Source organism: Ammospiza caudacuta, chromosome 5 (genome assembly GCF_027887145.1).
Source record: "Ammospiza caudacuta isolate bAmmCau1 chromosome 5, bAmmCau1.pri, whole genome shotgun sequence".
Lineage (NCBI taxonomy): Eukaryota > Metazoa > Chordata > Aves > Passeriformes > Passerellidae > Ammospiza > Ammospiza caudacuta.
The window spans coordinates 13,880,763-13,901,948 of record NC_080597.1 but is presented as its reverse complement, the minus strand read 5'-3'; the positions used below and the strand labels follow the sequence as shown (position 1 = coordinate 13,901,948).

General features: G+C 47.5%; 1 protein-coding gene across 1 annotated transcript in view; it reads right to left on the bottom strand.

The window, feature by feature from the left end:
* The window catches only part of DENND2A (DENN domain containing 2A), a 56,480-nt gene extending 35,886 nt beyond the window's left edge, over positions 1–20,594 (bottom strand). Inside the window, exon 1 of the mRNA XM_058806135.1 lies at positions 20,458–20,594. The gene's annotated coding sequence lies outside the window, so the exon portion shown is untranslated. The remainder of the gene's footprint in view (positions 1–20,457) is intronic.
* Positions 20,595–21,186: the final 592 nt, after the last annotated feature.

The window sequence follows — 21,186 nt, the reverse complement described above, 5'->3', positions numbered from 1 at the left end:
ACTGGAACAAGCACCCACTTCACTTCACAGAGCAGCTTTGCAACACTGTCAAGAAAATTTACCAGCCCAAGGACCAAAATCTATTCATCCATCCATTAACTGTTATGGATTGAAAATAATGAAAAACTAACCATACTCGTGGCCTTGGCCAAAGAGTGACTCACCAGCCAGCCAAAGCAGATTCCTACAAAGCTGCAACACAGTCTGCTCTGCACTTGGTTTACAACATCCCTAGAGCAGGGACAGTGTCTTCACTCAGCACTCACTTGGTGCCTTGCAGCTCGTCGTCACTGCCTTTAGCGGTGAGAAATACATTTCTTGTGTCCTCACACACAATCCCTGTGGCTCTGCTGAAACATCAAATGTTCACTGGGGATGCACTCCTCTGTCTTCATGAGATCACCCAGTTTCCCCATCAGGAAACTCCATCTCTCAGCCTTTTCCAAGAGCCCATGAACAAGCCCTGTTTGAAAAGGAACATCTGGGTACCAGCAGATGTGTGCTGATGCTTGGCACAGTCAGCTCCCTGGCAGGCCTCCTGTGGGACAGGCCAAAAGCAGATCATACAGACTAAGAGGTGCACTTGTTTCTTCCTCTGTGGTGGATGGGACAGACTCCATCAGCCCTGGTTTGCAGAAGTGAGCCACAAAGCAGCAGCTGAGTGCTGCAAGAGTCTCACGGGAAAGGAGCACCACTGCCAGGAGCAGATGAGCGTGACTTGGAACCAAGGGCAGAGGGATGTCTGTCCCCTGCAGGCACAAGTGTGGCTGGACTAACCAAAGCAACACACCCATACCAGGCAGATTAAAGGGTGCTCCAGGAGCTTCCAAAGCACCAAAGCAATGTGACCAGGGCCCTACAAACTGCCTAAAAAAAAAACAAGCAGGACTGAGTTTCATCAGCAGAAGCCCCAAGAAGGACAAGCACACACTCATCAAGCTGGTACTTCTTGGCAGGTCGCTGCCTTTCTCTAAAAACCACACAAGAATTTTCTACCAGCAATGGGAGGCACAGCCCTGCAGAACCAGAGCCTGAGGCCACTGCACCTGGCACTACACCCTGGAGCAGGACATCAAGGCCATGAAAGGGGAGAGAAGATACTGAGCACCATTTGGAGAACCTTGCCACTGCAATTTATTCCCTGCCATTGTTTGGGGGAACAAAGCAGTCGTCTGATAGTGTTTCAAAATTAAACTGGGAAAGGAAGGACAGGGGAGGAGGTGGGAGGAAAGAGGGAGGGAGCCCTCAAACCTGTTGGCTGGGCCCTGGGAAGGATGTGAAGTCTCCCAGCAGAAGCCTCTCGGCCTATCTCCCACATGCACCCGGCCTCACAATTCCCAGGGCCATGTGATAGGGGCTTCCTGCTACCAAGTGAAGGGAGACCTACCCCGACCTCTCTCTTCCAAACAGAGTTCCTGCCTGCTTTGTGTTCGCAGAGAGGCGTTTGTTTACTGATCTATCATTGGCATGCAGGAAGCAGCCTTGACATGAGCTGTAATCATCTGTCTCCAGCAATGGCTGTTTGGCTTTCTTCTAATTTAAGTTTTCCTCCCGCCCCCCTTCCCCAGTGCCCTCTTCCCCACTTCCGATCCAAACGCTCTTGGAGCGCGCACATCTGGTTCAGGGCACGGGATACTATGTGATGTTTCCAGAGCAACCAGTGAATAAAAGAGAGGCACACTCCCACCCTCAGAGGGCAGAGAAGGCTTCCAGAGGAACACCTCCAGGGAGAGGAAGACACCAGCTTTGCCCACTGCACTTGGTGCAGCCACCAGATGATGACAAAAGCCAGGGGAGCGCAAAGGCCCTGCAGTCCATGTCACTGGAAATGCACACAGCCAGCACACAGGTCACATAGAGGGAGCCTGAGGTCTTGTCTCTGAGGTCAGCAAACCTCCCAGGCCTCCTTTCTTTGCAGTTTTGTTTATGGGGAATAAACCAAGCACTCCTCAAAGGTGGTTTTGGGTATTACCCTTGCTGCCTGCTGGAGGCCGTATCTCGCGGTTTCCTCTGCTCTGTTTACTCTGCACCTCCCAAAAACTTCATCCATGTCCACATGTGCTGCTGGTGCATATGAACAGCAAGGCTTCACAGCAACAGGAACAACCTGCAGCTGGTCCAACTCTCCTCCATGAAGAAAAACAGGCATGTTTTTCTTTTACCAAAATCTGGGTAACTCTGAGCAGCCAAAGCCTACAAGTCACATCTCCCTGCTCTGGTGCTTTAGACAACAAAGGGTGCAGCATAGAAACAGCAACAATATATAACATACATACACATATAAAGAACAGGAAGGATGCCAAGAAGACAAAACACTAACAGGAAAAACATGAGTAAGGGGAAACCAACAGTTAAAGCCTTCAAGTCTCCCTCCCCCAGCCCCTGCTCTGTTTGGAGCCTGTTTTCCTTTGGGGGAAGCAGCAGGCATGAGGATGCGTGCCTGTGCTCACACACACACAGCCCCAGCACCAGCAGTGTCCACGTCCCCAGCAGGAGCACACCGCCTTCCTGAGGCCACTGGCAGAGTGTGACCTCAGTGAGGGAGTCCCTGCCCAGCAGGGAGGACACAGCCAAGCAGGGATGCAGCCAGAGCTGACATGGGCACCAGGAGAGGCTCCCTTGGTGAAACAAGATGCTTACAGTAGAGGAGTCCCTGACTGGAGGTGCCCAACACCAGCCAGCAGCAAGGCACAGGTTTTCTCAAACTTGAACTCCACAGCATGTGCCATGAGCCCTCCCTAGCTGACAGCCCAACAGCTTCTCCTCAGACAACTTACACAAAGTCCTCTTCTTTCCTCTCCTGGTCAGTCCTGCAGGTGGGCGGCCTCCACAGCAGCAGGGCTTCTCAGAAAGGATCAATCAGCTTAGTCATGGAGAAAAACCTCTTTACCAAGAGGGTGACCAAGACCAGAGAGATGGTGGGGGCTCTGCCCTTGGAGATACCCAGTACCCAACTGGACAATGTCCCAAACAAGCTGCTCTACATGACCACACTCGTAGCATGGGGCTGTACTTGCCACTTCCAGAGGTGCCTTCCCACCTCAGCTACTCTGCCATCCTGTGCTGGGCACAGTCAGCTTAGGGTAATGTGACCTCTTTGCAGACACTGATTGTCCTGGTCAGTGAATCTCGTGAAGACTGAGGACACCAACAGCAGGATTGCTCAGTTCATCACACTCGTAATGGGATCCTAATTGTAGATAATTCTAGATAATCAGGGCCAAGACACTTGTTAAAGAGAAAAAAGCAGGATAAACTTATGCAAAACATATTGATAAAGGACCAAGGACTGGGAAGTGACATGCTCCTACAGTATCTTTTAGAGCCAGATTCCACATAGCCTTCTATTCCCCTCACCCCACTCTGTCCTAACTTTTCCCTTTGATCTATCATGTCTTACACCACAGGGCTTACAAGGGGGTCAGGAGAATCCCATGTGTCAAAACAAACTGTATTTTCAAAAACCCCCAGTGAAATGGAGGTACCACAACCTCTGCCTTTGTGCAACACCCCACGTCAGGGGAACAAGGCTGCAGTGCCAGGAATGCAGGAACTGGCTGTGTCCAGCAAAGCTGGGCTGGGTGCTAGGATGTCTTTAATTTTATGATATAATTTAGTCTACTGACCTTCTCCCTCTCTGAGCACACAGAACAAACTCTGCTGCTTACATGTCTTTAACTTGACTGAAAGATTACCATGGTTTATGGCCTGCCCTGCTCCTCCCTTGGCTGCCAGCAAGGTGGCCCAGTCTCTGTCCTTGGTAAAAGGACAGATCTCATCTGATGGCTGCCATTGACCCAACTTTTTCCCTCCCTTCTTGCTTTTGCTTTGCATCAGCTCCCATGCTTGTAAAGCCTTTTCAAGCTAGCATGGGCTCACAAGATGCCTGGCTCAGCTCCCTAAACCAGCAAGGAAATAAAAGGGGGCGGAATGTACAAAGTTTTCTGCTCAGATAGCAACATCATTCACCTGTCTGGGAAAACCTAATGAGCACTGAAACACATGGAAGGAATCACAGAATTATTTGGGCTGGAAGGAGCCTTGAAAATCATTGAATTCCAATCCCCCTTGCCAGGGCTGGCAACAAGACTCTGCTTGTAAAGAAGTTAACCCTCAGCAATGAGAAGAGGGAGCCAGCAGGACCTGCTGTGGGCAGTATCAGGGGGTTACCCCAGGTCTCAACTTCACCCTGAGACTATCCTCATTCTGTAGAAAAGCAGATGGATCCTTGAGAAACAACTCTCACCTCTTGTCCATTACTTCCCTCCACCAACCATTTGCTGAAAGCTGTAGGTCAAGCTCCACAGGGATATCACCAGCATCACCTGCCTGACACCAGGAGCTGGAAGGACAGCATATATGGTAACAAGGTAGCTCTAAAAATCTCTGCTGACCATGTGCCAGCTGAAACTTTCTTCCCACAGAGCCCTGGAAAAGTTAGGGTAGAGATGACTCAGGAATGGGAAAGGACAAATTCCTGATCCAAACCGCACTTCTGTTTCAAACTAGAAGATAAGTTTTCACAAAAGAAAACCTGATTTTCTTTTCAAACACAGGGGAAGCAGCAACAATTTTCTCCCCAGGCTCCACACTAAAACAGCTGAACCATTTTGGCTGAAGGCTTTCTAAAGTGATTCAGCCAGAGGCAATGCTCAGCATGGAAAAGTGCAGACTGAAACAAAAATAAAATCTTGACCTGAAGACAGTAATCAAAAACAGGGTTCACAATATGAATTGTCTTCTGTTAAAGGTGGGGCTCATTGCACCCACTATTATTAAGCTTGTTCCACATTTCCCATTGTTTTATTTTCTCTTTGTTCCTCCCTCTAAACACATAACAGACAGAAAAAAACCAACTGAAAGGGTATTGAACATTTCTTCAGTTTCCTTCAGGCAGACACACCCTCAGCTGAAAAACACAGCATTTTCAGGGTTAGTGGTGGGATGTTTCATGACCTTGTCAAAAAACTCAGAAACTCTCTAACTCACTCTTTCTCTAACTCACTGCCCCCAGTCACAGATTTAGTCCTGCATGCATAGAAGGTAAATACTGCTTTTCATCCTGGCAAGGATGGTTTGTATGACTGCTTAGAGACATGATGAGTCTTAACTCCTGCAGGTAGGTTAACAAATAGTAAGAAAAAATTCACATGGGAAGGAAGAGAATGATTCAGTATTTTCCAATCTGGCTGCTAAAATGATTGCAATGCTTAATGGAATTATGTGTTTCAGGCTATGCTTTCTACAAGAAAGTAATGAAAAAAAGATTGAAAAAAAAACTTGTAATTCCAGATGAGGAAACCAAGACCCTGGGAAGTGAGGGCAGGAGTAGAGGACACCCCTTCTGGGAGAGTTTCTGACATAACTACATCATCTCCCTGTGTTTAAGGTCTTGTGTGAACGTTTGTGCGTACACAGGGGGGTTGCTCATCCCCTTTGAAGGGGTGATAATATTTGCTTTTGCTTTGCAGCCTAATAAATGAAAATCCAGTAACTTGAAGTCAAGGCTGAAGAAGACACTGGTGGTGTGCCCTAGCCTGCAGATTACATCAGTGGAGATGGTGATCAATACCTGGTTTGTTTGGCTTTGAAAATACCCACAGAGAAGATGACTGTGGTCAATACAGAATAAAACAAAAGAAATATGGACCAGATTCACACAAGCACACATCTGCCAGCAGAATCATCTATCAGCCACACAGGCAGACAGGATTCCACCAGATGCAGTGGAACTGGAACAAAGTCAAAGAGAAATTGGCAAATACTCATTTCTACCAGTGCAGGTGCATGATGTAGGTGCTTTTCCCTCCTTTGATTGGTGTGCTGTGTTACAAACAGACCAGTCCTACTACACCAGTAAATAAAAGAATTGGAAAGAATTCAGGGTTATTATGCTTATAAGAAACCCGAACATTTGACAGCATAGGAAACAACCTGTCACTAAAAAATAGTGTTCAGCTCATGAACCACACTGGAATTAATTTTTGAAGTGGTGAGATAATCTCTGCTATTCTAACATAAATGGGACCCAAAGAGGTCCGTTTGAGGAGCAACTCTGCAAAGAGTTTCCTGGCAGGAAGACAAATTGTCTCACATTCAGAAAGGAAATGAGAGCATTAAAAAGAAGAACCTCAACTTCTTCCAAAATAAGTTATCATCAGGGAGACAAATGGAGACTCAGCAAATCTCTCCTTTGGTGGCCTTCACCCTGCAGGATGCTGACTCGTCCCTCCTGAGGTGGATTTAGCACACAGCTTCCTGAAGTGTCCATCACAACAACCTTGGGGCACCATCTGCATGCTCCATGAGACCTTCCTGTACCCACCCCAAGTCCATGACCTCCCACTTCAGTCTGTCCCTATCGAGCACCACCTTGTGAGCTCAAGCAAAGGGTCACCCACAGATTGCTTTTGGGTTCAGCAGAACCTGCTTCCCTCTGTCTCCTCCAAGCTCCTCTTTGCTCCTACTCTCACTCTCCCTCGTATCTTGGCCACCACAAATGCAGAACCTGTTTATGGCGGACTTTATTCTGTATGGAAACCTTCCAACCTCGGCACAGCACATCATCCCCTCACCCAGCCTTCCTGAGCAGACAGCAGGGCCAGGCAGCACGGGAGCTGCCCGAGATTTGGCCAGCACGAGGAGGAAGCTCACCCAGCTCCAAGGAGGAATAAACCTCTGCAAAGAGAGCTTGCATTTATTTATTTTTCCAGAAGGAAAGCCGCTCTCGGTGGGTGTGTGCGTGCGTGTGTTTGTGTCGGGACAATGGGAAAAAGACAGTGGAGTGGAGCTGCCAGGAAACAGTCGGCCATCTGCCCGTGCAGAGCAGTTTTTCCTTTCCTTTTGTATGGAGAGGAATGGAGCTGAGAGCTGGGAGGAAACCTGAGCAACTTTGCTTTGCCAGGGAGAGGAAGCGTGGGGGAGGGAGCCGGCCCGGTCCCTGTGGTTAAGCGGTCACTGCACTCAGGGCCAATAAAAGCGGGGAAAAAAGCCCTACCAAAACCCCAAATCCTAGGGAAAAATTGCTTTCCTCCTCCACCCTTCCACATGTGGTTTGATACCTCCTCCCTGGCAGGGTGATCCCGGGCATAAGAGGGGTTTGGAGGGAGATGGAAAGCAGCACAAGGGTTCCTAGCTCGTGCACCCGGACAGGACAGTGACACAGAGAGAAAATCAACCCACGTTACCGTGCTGCTTGTCTGCCCACACCCTCTCCATAACCAGGAATTTGGCAGCCTGAGCACAAAACAACATGAGGAACAACCCTTGGCTCTTCCAAGGCTCCCCAGCCCCAGCAGAAGCCCAGCAAAGGGCAGAGCATGAGGAGGAGTGTGCTGCAGGTAACCTTCCATAATCATCCCTACATTCTGCCCCAGGGGCTCCACTACAGCTTCTGATCATAAAACTTTGTAAGAGAGAGGCAGGAAAATCTGATCTCCTGCTACTGTCAGGCAAAAAAGCTGGAAAAATATCATGATGGCTTGGTGGCACATTCTTCTGCCACTTTTTGTGGTAGAAAAGCCCCAGGGAAAGAAAGAAATAAAATAGAGAAGGGTAACATTTTCAAAAGTGACTACACGACTTTGAAGTTTAAGACCCATTTTCACAACCGAGGATCAGATTTTTTTTTAAACAAACATTCCTACTAGACTTGCACTTACACTTGCAATTCCATCTCCTTATTTTAACTCCCAAATAAATCCCAGCTTTGACTGAATTAGCTCCACATTGTATTCATGTGGATCTTAGGGACATGGTGTGGTGGCCGACTTGGCTGCTTTAGGTTAATGGTTGGACTCCATGATCTTGGAATCTCTGCCAATCCAAATGACTCTGTGACTGTAGAAGCAGCTAACATTTTAAAAGAATTGTAAGCACACATTCCTCTTTTCCTGACTGCAATAGGAGACAGGTCTAGGTATGGCTGGGGAAATCAAGAGCACATTTCTCTGCACCTTCGTGCACCTACGCAAACTCTGCTTCTCACCACGTGCCAGATCCAGCTCCACAGAGCTGGCAGAGCTTGCTAATGTGGGAGATGTCTCAGATAACAGATCACAGCCCTGAAAAGGGAACTTCCAGAAGAAATAATTACTCTACATGTGTCTAAAGAGCTTCTTCACACCTGGCAGCTTGGAGAACAGACTGACACAGTGATGCTGTAAACCTAAGCATGTCCAGGTCAGATCTGAACTGACACCTGTGTGCCCCGTCCCTTTCAGAGGTGTGACACAGGTTTCCACGTTCTGTTGTGACTTTTTAATCTTTTTTTTCTCACAAAAACAAAACCATTGGTGTAGCACAGTGTGTGACCTGAAGCAAATTCCTTAGCTGTTTTTCTCGACAAGATGAGAGGGAACACAGAGATTTGATATAAGGAAAATTATTTTTTTTACTATGGGGATAAAAGAGCTCTTTTCACCATGAGGAAAACAGCTCTAGAGTAGCCCTGCTGTCTCCATTACTGGAGGTTTTCAAGACCCAACCAAAGCCCTGAGCAATCTGAGCTCAGACCTGAACCTATTTGAGAAGGAGGCTGGAGTATAGGCCTCCTGTAATCCCTCCAAATCTGGATTATCCTATGATAACAGATCATTAATTACTGTAACAGTGAGTAATCACTCTCATTTTCTCTGTGGAAAATAACAACAAAAAGTACCTTTCAAAACATTATTACTAGATTTTTCCTCCCCAAGTGATACTTTTTTGCCTTCCTCCAACTGATCAGCAAGGAAGCAGTAAAAAACAGCTGCCAAAACAAGGTATATAATTATGCTATCCCCAACACATTTCTACTGTCTTTTGTCCCTTGTCATTCCGCAGTGCCTAACAAACTTCAACAGCTCCATGGAAGCCATGAATCCACCAATAATGCTGCCTTGGCAAATACTGATGAGTGCTGTAAATTTTCACTATTAGAAAAAGAAAAATATTTTCTTCCCAAGTTCATTCCACTTTCAGAGATCAGGGTACAATTTTTTGAAAAGCTTAAAGTTGCTTAACTATTAATTATAATAGTTATTTAATAGTTATTTAAGTATTTAATTATTAACTAAATCAAACACTAACCAACCAACTACTAAAGAAAAGTAAGAAATACTGAAAGCATATATTTGGGAGATTTGTTTTCTTCCTTTGCTGAAATGTTACTTTGGGCTTCTTGCAGCAGAAATCCTGGAAACTGGAGAGTTATCAAACAAGCACATATTGTTCACTACTCTCTTCCAAGGGATGTGCAAAAGCCAATACACACATAAAGGACTTTCATTTCCATTGTTTACTTTCTTTCACATACATCTCACTGCTGGGTAATGGAGCAAAAGCAGAGCACTCATGTACAATTGTCTCCATCAGCCCTTATCTCACAACTGAAGCAGAGCTATTTGTACATAAGCTTCCAAGCCAGAGGATGTGCATCCAAGTTTTGTATTCCAGGGTAATCACTAGGGCTTACTCCACCCAAGATGTTTGGATGTTGTGCTGGACTGGGCCCTGATACTGTTTATTGTGCACAGGAAAAACTCATTACTACAAAGCACTGACAGTGTTTCACAGGGGAACGTTTTACAGGACCCAGAACAAAATATCAAAGTAGGAATCTTTTGGAATTAAACTCTTTGCAGAAGCATTGTCCCCAAAACTATTCAATAAACATCATCCCCTTTCATCTTAAATGCTCATAAAGATGCCATTTCCAGTCCAATGCAGGGGAAATCCCAGCTGCACTGAAGGTGACCGCAGTGATTGTGGGGTGGCTTCCATTTCACCCTCCACATTCACCTCATTTCTGCTCAGCCCCAACACAGGGGTACCTACAGGCACACAAGCACAGCCCCCCTCTGCTCAAATCCATAAAACCTCTTTGGATGGGATGGGGCAACTCTTACAGGTTCTCATTTGATGTTTAAAGAATAGAAAGGTTTCCTGCAGGGGAAGAGATGAGGTCTCCAACAGTAAAGGGCCAGCACTAGAGTGACCCATCTGGTCTAACACCCCGATGATCTGCAAGTTCTTCTGTGAAATTCCCATCCCCACTGTCCCAAAAGCATCAGTCTACACACTCAGCTTTGAAAATCTGGCTCAGGAAGGAGGTCTGTCTGTAAATGGGTTTTTTCCCTCCGTAGAAGATGGCCATTGCAGCAAATGCACATTTTCCATAGGTTAAATACTCTATAGAAGGCTTTGGGTTGGAAGGAACCTTAAGGATCATCTGGTTCCAATCCCAGCCATGGACAGGGACAACTTCCACCAGATCAGGCTGCTTACAGCCCCATCCAGCCTGGCCTTGAACATTTCCAGGGATGGGGCATCCCCAACATCCAGGGGCAGGGCATCCTCTTGCAGAGCCTCACCAGCCTCACATGTTAGGAGGAATTTCCTCCTAACATATAATCTAAATCTCCTCTCTCCTGGATTATATTTTTTAAGATATTCCTCACCGGAACCATGTTCTTTATACAAAGGTAGAAGCTGCCCAATGCTGCCTCACTTATCTGCAGTTGAATACAATGGATATTTGATAACAACTGTATTTTCTTTACTGAAAAGAGAATGCCTACAGACATAACTGGAAAACTAAATCTAAACTTGATATTTTAGGGAGAAATTCCCCAAACATTTTATTCTATTAGAAGAGGAACAAGAAGAGCTTAAGTAATGCTATAGTTGATTTACTTCTTGGTTGGTAAGAAAAATGTTTGGCATTCAGGTAGGCATTCTTCTGCCCATCTCTTCAGCATGTAATAACTCAAATGTTCAGACTGCATAGCATCTACTTAATAAAAATCTCCTAAGTGGGTTCACTGCATTGATGTTAAAATGATAAGTAAGACACAGGAGAAATTTCAGCCCTGAAAATAGCTTAGCAAGAAGTTATCTTTGCTTAAATGCCTTCCCAAGCAAAAAGAATATTAGAGATGCACAGTGTTTGCAAATATAATTCTCATATAGAACTAAGAATAGTCCTAAGAGGCGATTTGTGCTCTAAAAGTACTCTCTCCTCCTGAAATAGCATCTCACAAACTCTGAACCACAGGGTAAAAGTGCCTGTTTCTCTTACCTGACCAGAAACGCTCCAGAAAATAACTTATCTGGTCAAGATGCACTCACATACTTGAAATGCAGCTGCATGGTCTCAGCAATTCAATTTGCATGAATCACAAACAGATTTAAGTGCTGCTGGATGAGTAAATTACTTATGGTTTTTGAGTAACTTAAATAATTTTTGCCAAGTTTAATCTAAATTCAGTATGTCCCCAAAAAACCCCAAACTCATCAGAGACAAACTTTCAAGAAAACATCTGAGGTAATCTGAAGGAAGCTTACAAGAGTCAGGTTCTTTACTGTGAAATGACATTGCTTACCAAAATTTAGCTAAATTGAGGGGGTGTGTGTTAAACCCTCCCTTTACAAGGAGCAGAAATACTATTTAGGCTTTCTCTCCTTCCTATTTATTTTACTGGAGGGAAAAAAGGAGAGAAGAAAATAGATGGGGCTACCCTGCCACCTTTCTCCAAGTAGTGAGTTATAATTTTCTTTTATTCAATCATGAAACTGAAAAACCAATACCACAAAATTTCTTCCAAAGCATAAAAACCTCCTGACCTCACTTTGAGGTCATTGCTCAGCTTAAGTTAATGGAGCAATGACAGTGCCATCACCTTGCTCTCCTGGGTAACCTCATCCACACACCTCTCACTGTGCTTCATCACTGCATCACCCAAGTCATGCTGGCTCTGCTTCACAAAAGGTGCATTATACATTGTTCTGCTTAATTCTGCATTCAAGGATTTCACAGGAAATTGCAACAAAATCTCCTACATTAAAAATATCCCACTGTTAACATGTTAAAAAAAAAGTTACATGTGCAACAGAGGCAGTGAAACAGCTGATCTGCTGTTGGTCTGTCAAGAAAAAAGAATGGGTTGATGATTACCTATTTCTAGAGAGAGGGAGAGAGAGAAAAAGAGAGAGAGAAAGAGAGAGAGAAAGAGAGAGAAGAAAGAGAGAGAAGAAAGAGAGAGAAGAAAGAGAGAGAAGAAAGAGAGAGAAGAAAGAGAGAGAAGAAAGAGAGAGAAGAAAGAGAGAAGAAAGAGAGAGAAAGAGAGAGAAGAAAGAGAGAGAAAGAGAGAGTGAAAGAGAGAAAGAGAGTGAAAGAGAGGGAGTGAAAGAGAGGGAGTGAAAGAGAGAGAAAACAAACTCAGTGGTCAGGTTTGATTTTTCAAAAAGCAGATCTTGATCAGGAGCCTGAAGTAAAAGTAAAACACCCCTTATTGCTCTCTACAGCTCCTGAGGAGGGGGATGCAGAGGGAGATGCTCAGCCCTTCTCCCTGTACCCAGTGACAGCACACATGGCAATGGTTCAAAGCTGCAGCAGGGGAGGCTCAGACTGGATATTTGGAGGCATTTCTTTGCCAAGAGGGTGGCCAAGCATTGGAACAGATTTCCTAGAGGTGGACTGTGTTCCATGTCTGTCAGTGTGTAGAAGGCATTTGGTCAATGGCCTTAATAATATACTTTAACTTTGGCCCTAAAGTGGTCAGGCACCTTGGCAAGATGATCTCTGTGGGTCCCTTCCAAACTCAGTCTAGTCCAGTTTATTCTATTAATAACAAAATAATAACAATAATGACAAAAATACTAAAAATTATAAAATTCTAATGAAAGGCTGCCATATCAAATTCATAAGAATAGCAAGAGGGACTGGGTTAGACGTCTGGGAACACTGGTTTGAAGAACAGAAAAAGACAGAATTTGTATTCCTGCAGTGGTTGCTGGTCAGCTGAAGTCCTTCACTGCTCTAAAACGCCAAGTTTCTGTTTCTGATAATGTTTCCAGGTTGCTTTGGATGAGAAAAATTATTTTACCCCATGCAAACAAACATTAAGCAAGTGGAACTGAAGCAATATATTACATGTCAGAGTAAGTTATTAAAAAACCCCAAGCAACCAAAACACCACCTCATCAAATTCTGACAACATTTTATGAAATTTGTGTCTTTTAGAGGTGATCCTAATTTTCCTTGAAACATACCCCAAAATTGTCTTTGACTAGTGGAGGAATTTATTAATTTAACAGGGGAAAACCCTTGGTTTCCCACTGAATTTGAATAAACGAAATCATTCTATAAGGAAAGTTTCCTGCTGTGCAAACAAGAGGATGCTGATGGGACAAGGTTTAGCACAGACTAAGCAGCAAAAGCTGTCAGAATCCTTCACCACCACAGGTACAGGGTTGTTTTGTAAGAGGTGACACCATGGCAAAACCTCTACGTGGAGTCACTCACAGTAATCTCAGGGGACAGAGACAGAAATCTGATGCAAAAACAGTTACCATGTGTTGGTTTCCCAGTAGGAAACCTCTCAGGCTTCTCTCAGAGCTTGACAAGGCTGAGAAACAAGAGCCAGATAGATCAGGGCTTGTGACATCATCTGGAAAAAGCTCAACATCTTACACATTTCTTTAGAGTAACAAATTGTCTCATAGAATTTGACTGGGGATTGCTGAACATGCAGCCTAGCATGTCAAGGCAGGGAAAAGCAGATTCTCACTTACTTAATCCCAAGCTCTCTGAATTCAAGGAAAAAGCTCTCATGGACCAGTAGATTGTGGAGGACGCCCCAGGGTCTGGTTTTGGCCAGATGTTGATTTTTGAAGCGCTACATGCGCTGATGCAGAGACTTCCTTCTCAGTTTTAGTAATGGGCATTTATTTCCCTTTGCTAGTAAGCCACTCTCAGCTCTGGATAACCCAAGACTCAACTCTTACCCAAAAGGCTTCACAGGGGAAACCTTTGGGATCACAGCATGCTTTGCAGCTGAAACACATTTTATTTTTGTATGTAGAAAGCACACATCTTCTGCAGGGCCTTAATGTTTTTAAAGAGAAATCTCCAATAGTCTGAAAAGTCTCTGGGAGCTCTTTTCTTTTTAATTTAGAAAGGTGGTGTTGGGCTGACACTGGCAAGCAAACTCATATTTATGAAGGGCCCTCTCAGTGTCCCATGAAATCTGCCATTTCCCTCCATGACAGTCAGCACTATCTGTCACGAGAACACAACCCCTGGGACAGGAGCCCCCGTGCTGCTCTCGCTGCAAACAGATGTGCGCGTTCCCCAGCTCGGAAAGTCACGGCCGCGTCTTGGCAGAGAGCTGCAGCTGCACATCTGCAGAGGGGAAAAGCTTTCAGCAACAACTACAGGGGGATCTCATCCTCCCCCCCCCCGCCTGCAGAGCAAGCTCAGCATTTGTTCCTCTCCAGATGACACCCCGATGGGTTGATTTAATCACTCACACATGCATGCCTATCCACAATGCTTCCAAAATACCAGGCCTGTGACTGCATCTCACCTGAAGTGCTCACAGCAACAGGGCTTATCAGCAAGAGGCCTTGCAGGGTAAGAAGAGAAAATCCATGTTCAAGGGGGCTGCTAATATAAAATGATTCTGCAGAATACAGTGGGCGAGTGAGAGACCACTTGTGATGAGGAGAACACCTAAGCACATGCTTGATTTTAGGTCTGTGCTCAAAGCGTATCACTGTCTTCAATCAGACTGTGTGAAGCTCAGTTCCAAACTTCCCAGGGCAGGAATGATGCACTGGGTGGATTGAAGCATGTGCCTGACCTACATGTCTGCCTAAACGATTCACCAGACTGGGGACACAGTACAGAATATTTAAATGCAGCAGGAGGCACAGAAACACTTCACCACTTTTATTCCCAAAGGGAAATCTAATTAAAACACAGAGCATCTAGCCATTTAAAGTTATTCTGCTTACAAAGAAACAGCAAGTCTTGCTCCCTGAAACAGTCTCTCCAGTGGGTTGCCAGAGTCCCCAATAAGTTTCTGGAAACACAACTATGTGCCTGAACTTGGCCAGGAGCCAGCTGCTCTCTGGGATCTGTAGGATCAGGAGTCTCAAGGTCTGGCAGGGTCTCATCCAGAACTCTTTCAACCACTTCCAAGTGAGGTGGCACCTTTCCCCACTCAAGCTGCCCCTGACCATCACCAGCTCTTGACATTTTAAGTGTCTGGGCCAGATTTTCAAATGAGCTCAGAGCAAAGTTTTTGTGAGTGCTTCTCCAAGACCAGCTTTTCTGCCAGGCACAGTCTCCTGCACAGATATCCTACCAAAGCCTTTCCAAGCAAGGCCAGCACCCCACATGCTGAACTGTTCAGCCAGTCTGATTACTTACCATGATGCCAGATGAGGAGGTGGGCATTGGAAATCACAGCTGCCAGCACCTCCTGGCAGAATCCATCTTTAACTAGGCTCCATTCAGATCAACAGTTCTCTGCTGTACATACTCTAGAGGGAATGAGAGCAGTGGAACAAACCTCCACCAGCATTTGCCATGCTGTTTTACAGAGGAGGCAAGACTGGCCACAGTTAAAGGATGAAAACAAAGCAGTGCTCCTACAATGGCTCACATGGCAGCACCAGCAGCACCAAGTCCCAGAGTCCACTCCAGGCATCACAGAGAGCTGACCCACAGCTGCCTTACCTGTCTAGCTTCCTTCCTTTTGCCTTTTCCTCTGCTTTTCCATCACACTTCCCAAAATGGTCCAGGCCCCTTACTCACGCTTCTAGATGGGATCTTGTCAGCACTGCACATGGAGCCAAGTGCATGAAGAGCCCAGGGGATGGCCAGGGCCATCTGTTACAGGCTTTTTTCTCTCTGTGAGCTGGTGTTTTTATTTTAACTCCCTCTGCTTCTGGGCCCCTCTTCATCTCTGGCTCCTCCCATCTCCCTCTCTCTGCTCATGAGGACAGAGTTTCCACGCTGGCCCTGGGCCAGCACATGTATGGGCAAAGGCAGAGCTCAGGAAAAGCCATCTTCTGCTCCCTTTCATCACGTAAACACTGCCAGTTCCCAGCCCAGGAGCACAGGGCTGAGCCAGAGTGCAGGGGACTGAGGAGCAGCAAGTCCTGCCCAGGCTGGACATGGCAGCTTGGCTGCAGGGCAAACATCTTCCTCCCAGCCCTCCTGCTCGAGTGAGCAGCCTGAGCCTTTACCCCAGCCAAGGAGGCAGACACAGACACATCTCACATTCAGCAGAGGTCATGTGTAACAAACAGCACATGCAGGTAACCGTCAAGCCAAATTCTGGTTTGTGCCAGCCACTAAAAACAAAGAAACCAAAAGACCCCAAGCAAAGCTGACTGGCAGTGCCCCAGCACTGGGATGAGAATCTTGCCCTAAGAAGGCCTCAGAGGTGTGCTAGCTCCTAACAAGTTTAGTCAGTAAAAACTGACTTAATCAGTCAGTTAAATCACCACTTAAATCACCACTAACTCTTGCATCTATTCTGCTAAATCCTTGAAAGTAACATTCTGCCAGCTGCAGCTGGTTTCCCTAACCTGGGGAGGGGAAAAAGCACTGAAGCAAAGAATGAAGATTATACCAGCATTCATTCCAGCAGGACATTACTCTTTCAAGCCTCTGCCCTTCCAACTATGCTTGACTTCCTTCAGCTTTACCATGGGGTAGTACTGTTTTCAAAAAAGACAGAAATTTTGTCCTCAATACATGTTATCTGCATTAAAGAAAGGAGTCACAGGGTTTCAAGCTTCTTGCAAGGAAGATTTCCCATGAGCCCCCTTTTGGGGTTTTTGTTGCACACACAGAGCACCCCACATTTGCCCAGCAAATGTTTAGGCAATGTATTTACCTCAAAGCAGTACAAACTCAGGGGGTTTCAGGACAGGATCACCCAGCAATCATGCCAGGGTTATCCCAAGAGCAGTCAGTCCCTGTGAGCAGCTCCAAGGGTGACAGGCTGGAACCACACCACAGGGTTCAGAGCTGCTCAGAGCTGTCACAGCACAGACTGGACCATCATGATGGCAGAGCCCCAAAGGTGTCTTGCTGCCATGAGCTCCCAGCTCAATGAAAGACATAAACTGGTGAAAACTCACATGAGTGGCTGTAAGAATCCACTGCTTTCATCAGGAAAGGCCTGGGGAATTATGGCTTTCACCTCATCAGCCCCGCATCCTCAGACACGGAGCACCTTGCCCCAATTGGGTGGTGAAACATGTAAAGGCTGGGAGAGATCTTGAACAGGATCAGCCTATAGGACCTTATTTATTTATGTAAGACAGTGCTGATGCCTTTTAGTGCTTTATATCAACCTTGAACTGACCCTCAGCCTGCTCTGTGCTGAGCTTCCACAAAAGGACACATGTCTTGGTTAAAATCTCAGGACACAGAGGTCAGAGATCCCAGGGACTCTGGACTGTCTTAGGCACCCACTTCAAGGCCACCCAAGGCCCCTGCAGAAGCCACATTTCAATGTAGCACAGCCATTTCAACACCATTTCAAAAGCACAGCCTTCCTGAGGCTGGGAGCTCAGCGATACAGTCACCCTCACTAAAACCTGGGCTGAAGCCACCCCCAAACATTGTGCATATCCTACATTTCAGCCTTTGCTTCAGCTTCCAGGAGCTGATAAAGCATCTCCAAGGTGAAGACCAGAAAAAAAATCCCATCAGCAAAATCAACATGCTGTTGCCCTTTCCACTGCACTTCAGAGTACAGTCAAGCAAACACAGTTTCTTTTCCTCCTTTGTGCAGTGAAACAGTGCTCACAGATACCTCAGACACAATGTTATTTGAGCTGTATCTAAGCAAAGCCAGGATCACTCATTTACTGTCAGGACTTGAATGAAACAAGAAATTGCTTTCCAGCTCCATCCCACTCCCTCCTTCCCTCGGGAGAGTCTTCTCAGCCTGAAAGGAACTGCTATGCAAGTGCATTAAAAGTCCTATTTCAGCATTTCTTTCATAGTAGAGGCCTCTTCCAGCCAGCTCTTGGGATCCTGCCAACAGACATATCAGCCACTAGTACTCCAATCCTTCTGCTAAAAAACACTTCCCTAAAGAGCTTGCACCCCACTTCTGAAGGCCTGAGACCATCACAATTAACCAGCTTCAACAAGGGTTTAACACAGGTTCTTCCCCACTCCCATGGGTTTAATGGGGCTCTACAGAGCCTTTTCTCCCCTTGGTGTGGCCCCCACTTAGGAAGGAGCAGCTTCCACACAGCTCCAATCAGGAAATAAATGTCAGGTGTTACAAAAGGAAGGGAGGACCAGCTGCTTTGAATGATGCATTCAGGGGATCCAAAAGAACTTATCAGACACTTCCGAAATATCCAGCATCTCTCCATCTTTAAGAGACTGGTTCTGTTGTGTGATGATTTCATCAGCAAATTTCTTAAACTTGGGGAAGGATCAAGCTTGCTTCTGTGCTCCCAGAGTGCCAAGCAAAATAGAGATTTTAAGTCCTGTCTGTATGAATTAGCTGTCATGGCTGATATTAAGAATAACTCGTTGGAAAAGCTACTCCTGGATTAAGACCATCTCTGAAAAACAAAGTTTATGGGGTCTTTATTTATTATCTCCTTGTCAAAATGAACATTTCTAACATGTAAATACAACAGGCATGGGAGAAAGACAAGCCTATTGTAAGTGTTTGACAAAGGATCTAAATGTTCTTCTTGTTTCTGGAGAACAGAAAGTACACACAGAAGTTGTCTTTGCAGACAAAATGTCCTAAAAGCTTTCCCAGGGCAGTGAGCTGGGGGCAGCACTGAAAGGAGCAGCACTTTGGGACTCTCCACATGCACTTGTGCTCTATAAGGAGTGCTGCACTTTGGATGTGAGCTGATGAACAGGGAGAATCTTCTGCGTGCACTGCTCGGACATGGACGTGCTGAAGGCTTCAGCACACAACCTTCTCACCCACGCAGGCAGAGTGGTCCCAGCAGAGCCATAAATCTTCCCTCTGCTCTCTGCATCCCTGGCCACTCCAGCGCCCTTTGTTTTCAGTGCCTTCTCTTCCGTTTCTCAAAAAGGCGCCTTTTTACCCTGGGAAATCCTGTGGCTTTCCTCTCATTTCCATTCTTAGCATTTTCAGTTGTTTCCAAGCCTGACCCAACATAGTAGTTATCCATTTTCACAGGCTGAAACACTGCCTGGATTATTTTGAAAACCCAAACAACAACCAAGCAAAACTTCTCAAACCCAACATGCACCAAACCCCACAAACACTACCCCAATGACAACAATTCAGAGCATAACACAAGGGTGGAGGAAATGCATTCCTTTCCTCTGCCAGGATGCAATAACAACTCCCTTTTTGGTGGTTCAGTACACATTATTGGACCTCACTACCACATACCAAGAACCAGTGGTCAATAAGGTGGCAGCCAACACAGAAAACAGCTTTTTAATCCACCAGCAGCTCCCCTCACAGCAGCAAATAAAAGCCCCATGGAAGTCCCTTTGGTCACCTCTATCCTCCCAGCTGAGCTCCAGGCTGGAGATGCTCTTCTCCAAAAGCAAAAAAACTTAAACAACTACTAAATGGCAAGAGCAAAGGTGGCTGGGAATAACTCAGGGTCAGGAACAACCTGCTGACCTGTCTTGGAAACAAGATGTGTTCTTGTAAAGAGCAGAATTAAGGGCCCATATTAGCACCTAGTCCCTGCACCTGTGAGGAGGCTCCAGTGCAGATCCAGATTGCGGCAGAAAGCCGCAATCCCCATGACCATCACTTTTCCAGCACCAAGCATCAAGAGACATGCTCACTGGACACTCAAAAAGCCAAAACTTCTAAAAGTGTCCCAAATACACCTGGCGTGGTTTTGCGTCCCAGTTTGCATTTGACGCGTTGGGACCACAGCAGCAGCCGAGTGTAACTTCTCGTTCCCTTCCCAAACAACATTCCCTTCTACCAACTCCCTGTCCATTAGCACCCATCATCCTTGGGTACAAGAGAGGGAAGGCAAGAAAGCGTTTTTCCCCCCAGGACAGGTGAATACTCCCACTGATCCCCACCGTGATAAGCCACAGGCTGCACACAACTGCAGGCACTCCTTCCAGCCGAAGGCAAAGGAAGAGGAAAGCAGGCTATCCAGGGCAGAGAGAGAAGGGCAGGGCTAATATCCACGGGGATTCAGGGTTTTGGGAACCGAGAGCTCGGGCTGTTTGCTCCGGCAGGGCCCGGGCTTCCCCCAAAGAATGTGCTTAGCGTTTCCTCCTCTGTTTTGTGCTGGAGACCGAGGCAGGGCTGAGTTCACTCAGGGGCCCCGTGCTGGGTGGCGGGGCTGCCGCTGCTCCTCCGCCCCACGGCTCCCGGCCCGCTCGGCTTTCCAGCAGCAGCCCCGGTCCCCTCGGCCCCTCAGCCCGGGCCGAGCCCCGCTCCGGCAGCGGGCCCGGCCCCCCGCGCCCGCCGGGAGCAGCAGCCGCCCCGTCCCGGCGGGAAAGCGGCTCCCGGTGCCCGGGAGCGCGGGGGGACTCGGGTGGCGGCCCCCGCTTTCCCTCCCTGCAGCCGGGATGAAGAAAAGCCAAGTTGGGGCGCGGAAGGGAAGAGGGAATTCGGAATTTTTTTGGAGCGGCACCTCTGCCCGCTGCTCTATCGCGTTAGCGTTCTCTCGGCGCCTGCCTACCTTCCTCGGCGGCGGCAGCGGAGCGGGAGGGCCGTGTCCCGGCATGACGGCGGCGGCGCCCGGCGCCGGGCTGGCGGCTGCGGACCCGCGGCTGGGGGCTCCCGCCCGCCCCCCGCCGCCACCGGCCCCGGCCCCGGCCGCCCTCCGGCGGGAGCGCCGCCCCGTCCCGTCCCGCCCCGCCGCCCAGGCGGCCGCGCCCGCCCCTCGCTCCGGGCATGGAGCGCCTGTGCTGCCCGCCCTGGGGAGGGGACGGGGGCTGCCGGTGTCAGCGGGGCAAACCGGAGCGGAGCGAAAAGCCGCCGTGCTGGTTGCACACGGAAAGATTTGCGGGGAAACGTAGAAAGTCCTGACTTGCTGTCACCTCAGTGCCCGTCACTGGCACGACTTCCTGAGGCTGATGGGGTCATAGAGCCATCGCGCCTGGGAGAGCACCTGGCCGGGAATGCCTCAAAGCTGCAAGACGAGTTCTGTCCCTTGATCTGAGACTGGTGTTAGGGAAAGGGGCTTCACCCAGGGGCTGGTCGGACACTGAACAGGCTGCCCAGGGCAGCGGGCACAGCACCAGGCGCGACAGAGCTCAGGAGGCGTTGGGATAACGCTCTCACGGTGCGACACTTGGGGTGTCCCGTGCAGGGCCGGGAGCTGGACTCCAGGATCCCGACGGGTCCCTTCCAGCTCAGGATATTCAGTGTTGTTGCTATGATTAAGAACTGACGGAGGGTGAAGGCC